The following is a 10264-nucleotide window of genomic DNA, read 5'->3' as shown; positions in this document are numbered from 1 at the left end:
TAAAACCGTTAGTCTTAGGTATATAATATCTTCGGAGAAAATTTGTTATTTCAACTTCCGCATTTTTTTGTGTATTTGACATTAGGGTGGCCATCATAGTAAGCAAATGCAAAACATAAACTTTTTTATGGCTTAAGTTAGCTGAATAACATGTTGAAAAACAGCTGAATAAAAGTTGAAGAACATGAAATTTTGGAGCAAATCAAATTTTGTGTAGATGTTTAGTAATATCACAGACAAACAGACGAGACACTCGCGTTAAATCCATCGTCCATTCAAAAACAACTTATTTTTCAAAAAAGCATGTTTCGCAACATGGTCACACCGCGGCGCATCGAGTTTTCAGTATAAAACCATACAAGTGTAAAAAACCTCCAGTATAAAACCCTGCAAATGTAAAAAAAACCTACAGTATAAAACCCTACAAATGCAAGCTACTCCGCAACATGCATAACAGAGGGTGCTAGTGTGCAAGCAAAATGTGTAGGACGATGGTTTTAAAGGATTTTCTGCTATGTGTCATGTCAGTTCGTCAGTGGTAATATATTAACCACCGAAATTTATTGAGATCGCATCGGTCCAGGTCGGCCTTTTGTGCTAGACCGTATAGAATAATGAGGGAAAAATTACCATATTACTTACCAAAATCACAATTTTTATGTTAATAGAATGGGTTAAATACGCGAAAATTAGTCTAAATGTTTGTATTTATCTCAATCATGTATTTTGTCTATTAGACTTTCTAATTGAAGGATGCGGCAGTAGTTCAATTGCAAAAACACTTGCTTACCAGCCGAGAGAGTGTGTGTTGGACTTCCACCTGCCAGTGAACGACCCAATATATTATTGACCTCATATCAAAATTTTACAGTTTCATCCAGTTTATCATTCTTCTCACCAAACGCTCCTTCTTTTTACAAAGCAAAATTTAGTGTATATCTGAGAGCATTTCGGTATTAATAAAAGTCTTTCAAATTTGTGTTAAAGGCTCGAATAATGATAAGCTCGCGGTGTCTATTTTAAGCTTACAATTCTATTTTTTACCTATGTGTATTCTATTTGCAGCAGACAACAAGCGCCTGTATGATACAAACCTTAACACTTATATAGCAATCCCTTGATCCCCTTTCTTGGTTGCTCAAAAATCAATAAAGCAGTTCGTTTAATTTCTAGAATTTAATTTTTAGAATAAGCAAAGTTGAACAAAATTATGTGTTTTTCAAACCATTATACAATACTTGAAAAATTGCGATTTTTGATCAAAATTATTTTTTAGTTTCTTGGAGTGAGCCAACCACAGGTTGAAAGCCCCATTAAATAGTAAATAAATCAATGATTTTTTTAGTTTCAAATTGATTCTAGATTATAGGGGAGTGTCGTCTTGGTTGGGCTACGTTTTTGGAATTCGCCCATAACTTTCGTTTCAAAAGTAATTTTGGAAATCTAAATACATCGCTGCAAAGGTGTAATAATAAGCTATATTTCCGGAAAGTTTTGAACTGATTGCTTGAAAAATAAAAAAGTTATAGGCATTTACGTGAAGACAAAAAATGTTGTCATAGTTGGGCCATGTTGTACAGGTTGGGCCATCAAAGAAAATGTAAGTCATACGAATTGAAATTCTATATAGAGACATGAAAAGAATGAATTCCGTGAACAACGGCTCATATAGATACAAATACCCTATTTTTAATTGCATTTTTGCGAAATTTTGGCGATCTTGTAAAATCAATATTGCTGCAATCGCCTCTTCCGAAGTGTACACCTACAATGAAAAGAACAACAAAAATCTAGGTTTTTATCGTATTAATTTTGCTTTATTTCATCACATTTTACGTGACTGACATTCTCTAGCGATTATTGCTTTTCTGCGCTTAAAATAATGGTGGCCCAACCATGACTTATCAAGTGGCCCGACCTTTACAAATAGCGCTATTGTAGTATTTTACCTTAGCCTTCCCAAACACCTTACTGGAGGGGATTTTTCTATAGTCTTCATGTGCAGCATAACACACTTCATACATTTTCAACATTTATCTCGATAATTGCATTTCATGAATCATTTCTTGAAGGAAAGTTCATTGCGCCTGGAAAACTTTTTTTGTAAGATTTAGTCATTGAATTCAGTACGGGTGTTTTGAATACACGATTGAAACTTACAATATTGTGAAAAGTTAGCTATCACAGTAAGAAGTTTTACAATGGTTGTATCAGAGATATCATGAGTTACTAAAACTGTAAAATCGTGATGGCTCGACCATAACAGTGGCCCGACGATAACGACAATACCCTATTTGTTTCAATAGAAATGATTTATTAACGGTGATTTGGGAAAAAATGATCAAATGTTTCCGATAAAAAAAAAATTCTTTCTCGCGGGGATTCTCCCATTTTCTCGTTGAAACTCTCTTCAGGTACCAAATAAATTTAGTAACAAAGATAATCAAATTTGTTGAAAGAGCACTTAAAATTTTAAAGTCTAGCTAAAAATATTACAATATTAAAATTATTTTTTTCGGAAAACGTCAAAATATAGCAAACTTTTAATTCATGTTTTGATACAACATACTTCGAGCTTTCAGACGCACTGTAAGACAAGAGGCGACAAGAGTTGTTTTTTTGACTAAATTTTATGAGAATTTCATTTTTATTATAAGTAGCCTAAGGCGCACCTCATTCAGTTTAAATTGGTTTTCATTTCATTTTTTAATAGGTTTTAAAATGATATATAACAATAATATTTACATCCGCGATAACTATTTAATTTATTGACTTTTTTAAAATGACTTATTTTTCAAACTTTTGAAACTTGTTATTTGGAACTCATCCTGTTATAAATTTGTTATTTTCACTTGATCGGGTTTTACTTCCAGCTGTTTTAAAATGCAGTCTAACGAAAGTTCGATGACAAGATCCGCTATTGTAGGTGATAGCTGGTTGTCCATAGCTGTACCAAAAGTCGGTTGGTAAAAATGGTCATGGACCTTGAAGAAACTGGCGTCGATGTAAAATTCTACAAAATCAAGGAATAAAACTAAGCAAATGTTTTTGGTGTGTGGTTTGCTTTATTTCCAACGACATGCAGGTGAATAATGACACTGCATTTAGTGAAATCAATTGGTATCCAGGTGGAGCAACACTGTTGAGAAAATCGTAAAATTCTAAGGAATCTTTGATATTAGGCCGTATGAATAAAACAGGTTGCTTTGCTTTACCCGTGTAAACCTTACGGGAGAAGCATAGTAAACTCTTTTATTCATATGACCTGTTGGTTTTGGATAATTTTCACCACAAACTTTAAAAGTTCCTAAGATGGGTTAGTTGTATTAGGGACAGCTGGTCTCAAAGGCAAACCGGGTTTGTGTGCTTTTGAAAGCCTGCCTGTAACCGACAGGAGAAAGTAATTATTTTCATTGCTATTGCAAGTATAAAATACCTGAGGCGGCAATCCAGTACTCGAAAAAAAAGCCCCTTTAAACAACAACAACAACAACAACAACAACAACAACAACAACAACAACAACAACAACAACAACAACAACAACAACAACAACAACAACAACAACAACAACAACAACAACAACAACAACAACAACAACAACAACAACAACAACAACAACAACAACAACAACAACAACAACAACAACAACAACAACAACAACAACAACAACAACAACAACAACAACAACAACAACAACAACAACAACAACAACAACAACAACAACAACAACAACAACAACAACAACAACAACAACAACAACAACAACAACAACAACAACAACAACAACAACAACAACAACAACAACAACAACAACAACAACAACAACAACAACAACAACAACAACAACAACAACAACAACAACAACAACAACAACAACAACAACAACAACAACAACAACAACAACAACAACAACAACAACAACAACAACAACAACAACAACAACAACAACAACAACAACAACAACAACAACAACAACAACAACAACAACAACAACAACAACAACAACAACAACAACAACAACAACAACAACAACAACAACAACAACAACAACAGCAACAACAACAATAACAACAACAACAACAACAACAACAACAACAACAACGACAACAACAACAACAACAACAACAACAACAACAACAACAACAACAACAACAACAACAACAACAACAACAACAACAACAACAACAACGACGACGACAACAACAACAACAACAACAACAACAACAACGACGACAACAACAACAACAACAACAACAACAACAACACCAAAAAAGCAACTCAAACTGATTTTGTTGCATGATTACGCTCCATCACACACTGCAAAACCGGTTCGGGAAATGATAAAGTCATTTGATTGGGAAGCTCTGTCACATGCGGTTTATTCACTAGACTTCTTTCGACTAGCGCCTATTTCCACCGTTGGGACACGTACTTGCTGAGCAACGCCTCTATTCGAAAACGTGGAAAAATGCTTATTAAATTGTTTGCTTGCAAAGAGGAACAGTTGTTTTGCTGTGACATCCACAAATTACCAGAAAAATGGGAGAAGTATATAGCTACCGGGAAAAAATGCTTTGAATAAAATTGTGTTTTTATATTATTTTATCATACAATAAATAATGGTAAACCACTAGATTTGCCGGAGAAACTGGCGGCAACGCACTGCACGTTTCTACCGTACTGACCGAGTTGATAAGAGTCTACTTTCTCTGCGGTAGTAGCAAAGAGCAGTCACACAAAAACTATATCGTCGCTGAGTAAATGTATGGTACGAATAAATTCCTCTACGCATGTGCAGTTATTAAACATTTTTAGTTTTCGGTTCTGTTTGTCTTAAATTAGTTCTAGTAAAAGAGGTGCGCTAGCTGGCCAAATTTTGTTGTTTTCATTTGAAAACTGAGAAAATTTTGTATTGAAAATTATCCTTAAACTTCCTACTTCATGAAATTTAGTGACTATCAGAGGCAAAAAGCTTTGAAATAAGTGTTTTTCAAGGCGTTTTCACCGAATTTCTCCTAGAAAAATATGATAAAGTTGATTGCTTTTATTTACCAATTTAACCCATTATGACCCAGCGTATGATATATCATACCTCGTCTTCAAAACCTGTTTACTGCTGAATTGCAATAGTTATCATTGTTAATATATCACTACAAGAGAGATAAGACATCAATCTGATGTGTGTGTGATATAAGTTGTCAGTTTTTGTCATTTCATCTGTATTTTCAACAGTGCAAAGTTGTGACAAATGGCGGATAAAAAAGTTGAAAAAATGGCGAAAAAATTTTTGTCTCCAAAACGCATGACAAAGTCTACATTTAGTGACGAAACATTACCTGACATGTAAATTAGTATTTATATGTAAAGTCTATCACAAAATTCGATAAGAAATCTGTAAAAAACTTTGTGATTTGTTTGCTTGAAACTGAGCCTATAAAATATTTAACCTGCGATATTTTGGCCTTGAAAGCATTCCAAATGACGATTTTGCGTTTCCCGACACATTCGAGCCATAATATAATAGATTACAGAGTTTCACTTCATTTGGTCCAAAATTAGGTATACCCGGGTCATAATGGGTTAAAGCTCTGGTACAGTTCTATAATTCGTTTTTGAGGTGAAATTTCTAACTCTTTTTACCTTTGTTATACTATATAACAAAGGTTTAGGAATTGGTCAAAAAACACGAAGTTGATCCGAGGCCCGGAGGGCCGAGTCACATATACCAGTTGATAGAGCTCGACGAATTGAGCAATGTCTGTGTGTGTGTATGTGTGTGTATGTGTGTGTGCAGCTCATTTTCTATCGCCTGTTTCTCGAAGGTGGCTGAACCGATTTGACCGCTTTTACTTTTGTTTGAAAGGTATTATTGCCTAGTATATCACTATTGAATTGTTTTGCAGTCCGACGTTTCGTTTAAAAGTTATAAGTAATAATGTGAAAACTACGTGACACGCGTTTCTCCGGAACTACCCAGCCAATTTTAACGATCTTACTACCAAACGAAAGCTCTTACTATTACTAAACTTTTTACCAAGTTTTATTGAAAACGGACAAGCAGTTTAAAAGTTAGCCTTAAAAAACCACTTTTGATAAGGTTCAAATGATCGCCTGTTTCTCAGAGATGGCCAAACCGATTTATGCGCTATTAATTTTATTTGGCAGCTAATATAGCCGGATAGATCACTATTGAATGGTTTAATTTGACGTTTAATTTGAAAGTTATGAGCAATCGTATACACCACACCAAAATTAACAATAATTTATAATGATTTTAACCAAGATAATTTACCTAATTTCAATTATTTTAATATCAAACGAGAGGTTTTGACACTACGAATATATATGCAAAATTTCATAAGAATTGGTTTTACCGGTAAAAAGATATTAATCCTCGAACGCTCGCGCCAACTTTTGCAACACAGTTATTCGCGCGCACAAAAGCTCCAAACCAAAGAAAACGTGCGCACTAGAGTTTTGACTAGGAAAACTTGGTTTTAAGTTTATCGAATCTTTGGAAGAGTTTCTTGAAATTGAATGCTCTCCCGAGCAAAGTTCCATGGCATAAAAATAGCAAAATTTGTTATCCTGTGATCAAGTTTTGATAACAGGATTTAGTAAAAACTTGTATGAATTAAGTGACAACATAACAAAAATGATAACAAAAATCGTTCGGCATGATATCAAATTTATACTATACTCAGTTATCGGTGATAGCAAATGAAGTCCAAATTTTGTTATCGAATTTCTTCAGTATTGAGAACATGGGTTGTTATCATGATGTTATCTAAATAACAAAAAAAGCTTCTTTACCATAGTCTACTATATCGACATTTTGTCTCGGCTAACTGCCAAAAAACTAAAAATAATTGTTGGGAGTTACACAATGGGGGCCTCGAAAAAACCTCCCTATTTGTTTATACTTATTCTACCGGTCAGGATTGAACTCACGCCTTAGAGCACCCTATGCAACCACCTTACCTGTGCACCACAACTGCTCTTGAGTGTGACTGGGTTAAAAGCGTATGTGCTTTGGCCAATTCGCTAATATGGCAGTGACGTTATAGCACTGCACGATCTCTTTTACACTCGCAGTGCTGCCCATATGGAAGTGTGCGAGAAAATTGTTCAACAGTTTTCTGTCTTTTTTATTCTCTCCCTCTTCCCCCTGCGTCGCAGTAAATGGCTTCGCTGTCAAAGTGTCAACCATAGATTGAAGTCTGCTATAAATAGAAGAAAGCTTTGAGTATGTTGACGAGTATTGTACAATCGTGGTGTTTTTTTTCGAGTTTAGTTACGCAGCAGTTTTAATTTCCATTCTAATTCGAAGCTCATTATTAGCAAACTGGATTCAAAGAATAGAAACTTTACTACAAAACAGACTGACAGAACTCTGCTGGATTCCGGGTCATGCTGGAGTCAAGGTTATGAAGCAGCTACAGCACTCGTGCGCTAATTGCACGTCCTCTAGTCGCACCGTCTTTTAATTGCACGTTCGCTAGTTGCACGATGCAACAGGGCAACTAAAAGACAGTTATCTGTCAAACGGCACGTGGTTTCCTAGGTGGTTGCTATAAACAAAAATACAGCGATGCCGAACAAAAGCTCTCTTCTGCATTACGTAGATATATTAAAAGTAAATTAATTCAAATTCTGATAAACTATGGGATGAATTGGACCCGTATTCCTTAAGCTTTTGGTTCGCTTGTAAAGATTTAACTGTTTTTTTTTTCAAAATCTAGCGCACGTGTGAGTGCATGTGAAGAATTCTTTACGGTGATAACGTATCACGTTTTACAATAAATATTGGCAGCCATCGTGCAATTAAAAAACGAAATTCGCTAGTTGGATCACCTCATCCATGCAATTAGTGCACGAGTGCTGTAATCAATTATCCGCTAACGCTAGAAACAATACACCAATTTCAATAGCAATTCCGGCAGAAGTCGCTATGAAAGAAATGAAACGTAAAATCCAACAATATTGGGACAACCAGTGGTTTTCAATGCAAGACGTAAAACTGCGAGAAGTGAAATTTAAAACTAAAAAATGGGTAGACTGCAGCTACGCTTGTGATCAACGTATTCTAACCGGACTGGAAACTGGACATACAAGACTAACACATAGCTTTTTACTTAACAAAGACTCACCACCATTATGCGATTGTTGCGAAACCACAATTAACGTACGACACCTTCTCCTCGACTACAGAAAATATACGCCAAACGAAAATGTAATATTGACGAAGTAACACTACAAAGACTCCTATGTAACGAAAGTTATAGTGAAGAAAAAGTGATAAAGTACTTAAAAGAATGTAACTTGTACAATCAATCATGTAACTGTAAGAAAATAAACGCTAACTCTCTTTTGGTACAGGCATGAATGCATCGCTGATGTAGTGTCTAAAATTAATAAAAAAAATTGGATTGCTGCGGTTTTTTCACCAATTTTTAAATTCGAGCGGTTTTTTCGACGATTTTTAAATTTTAAATAGCTTTCTAGGTGATTTTTTAATTAACGTGGTTTTGTTACATAATTTTTCGAATTCCCACGATTTTTTTAAACGGTTTTACGCGCCATGTATCCCTCGTGGAAAAAAGAATTGAGTCATACACAAAAACCAGAATAGGAAAGTTTCAAAATAAATGTTAATAAAAAAGCGAACACATTTTCATTCGAGCAAGTTTGATTAGTAATAAATTTAAAAAAAAAATTAAAAAATTTATAACAGTGACAATTACTTAATGGCAAACATGTTAGTAGAATCTCAAAGGAATTTTCCGTTTTATTCTGTTATACAACAAATTCATGAAAGTAAATATTTTGTATACGAATCACACGCGTGTAAACATTTCTCATTTGATCTCGTATAATAACTTTGAGCTAAAACAATCTGCCAAACTAATTGACAACGCCAAAAGGCGACGGTGTACATCAGAGGGTTAATATATTACACTGAAGTCGCTTTTTACGCGGTTTTTACGCGAAATTTTGATTTTTTTGCGCGAATTTTGGAATTTACGCGAAATTCGGAATTTACGCGGTTTTGATTTACGCGGGACGTATCCTTCGCGTAAAAAGCGACTTGAGTGTACTTCTTTTTATTGAAATCGCAAAATTATTTGATAGTATTTTAACTTGTTTAGAGGGATTATTACGGATTACCTATCTTGATATCCGTGTGCCATATTATGTTATATAGAAATATTCATTAAATAACATCAAAATAACATATTGAGTTATCCGTTAACAAAACAAGTTATCTTGTAGATATCGCTTGGTGATCAAACTCTGCTCGGGCTATCATCTGGTAGAATTTAAATTTTGATTAATCCCCCTAAAAGTGAAATATAAAAATTATTTTTCTTCAGTTTCAATATAACACATTGATGTGTTCTGCAAAGTTTTAGAGCATATTATTACAAGAAATTTTGCTGAAGGCTGTAACCTTCTATCTCTTCAGCGAAGACAGAGAAATCTTATTTATTGTAAATGCACTTGTAAAATCAGTTTTTCTATTTCAGCTCTTTTTGTAATTGTTGAATGACTTCTTCATGTATTACAAAGTTGCACAAATAGTAAAAATACACAACTTTACTGAAAATAGTATACCTCTATGTCTGCTTGTTTAGGATCTGTAGAACTTTGAATCACCCTAAATTGAAACACCCTAATTTTGATTCCGAATTATTTGACTACCAACAGACGGATACATTTTAAACATTGTATATTTGCTGATAGTTTTGCTGCATACAGACACCATTTTTCTATATGAAGAAACGAGAGAAAATGCCAGTTGAGGCCAATTGCGGTACACCACACATGCTGTTTGCATGTGTGGTATACCGCAATTGGGCGTTTGTGTGATTTTCTGTCGGTTTATGCTGATTTTGTAAGTACTTCTATTTTGTTAAAATTTTGTAAGCTTATTCAATTTCCAAAATTTTTATGTAAACCAACGCACAATGCAACGTTAGCTAATAGATGAATTATGTTCCGAAGACGTGTCGATTTCTATCTCAAATAGCAAGTAAGACCGTATAACAAAGGTTCCTTTCACCACTAGGTGGATTAAATCAGGATTTTTTCGTTGCAATTCAATTTTCAACGTATCGTTTTGAGTGTTGAATTAGTATTCAAAAACTGCACGAAACCATACATCACGCATAGCACATCAGATCACCGTGCGCGACGACCACAAAATGAAAGCAACAAAATTTCCTCAGCTTTCGAATAAAGGCAACAAAATTGAGCCACCTA

This window comes from Sabethes cyaneus, chromosome 3, assembly GCF_943734655.1.
Source record: "Sabethes cyaneus chromosome 3, idSabCyanKW18_F2, whole genome shotgun sequence".
In the NCBI taxonomy this organism is placed as follows: domain Eukaryota; kingdom Metazoa; phylum Arthropoda; class Insecta; order Diptera; family Culicidae; genus Sabethes; species Sabethes cyaneus.
Note: the sequence above shows the minus strand (reverse complement) of the source record.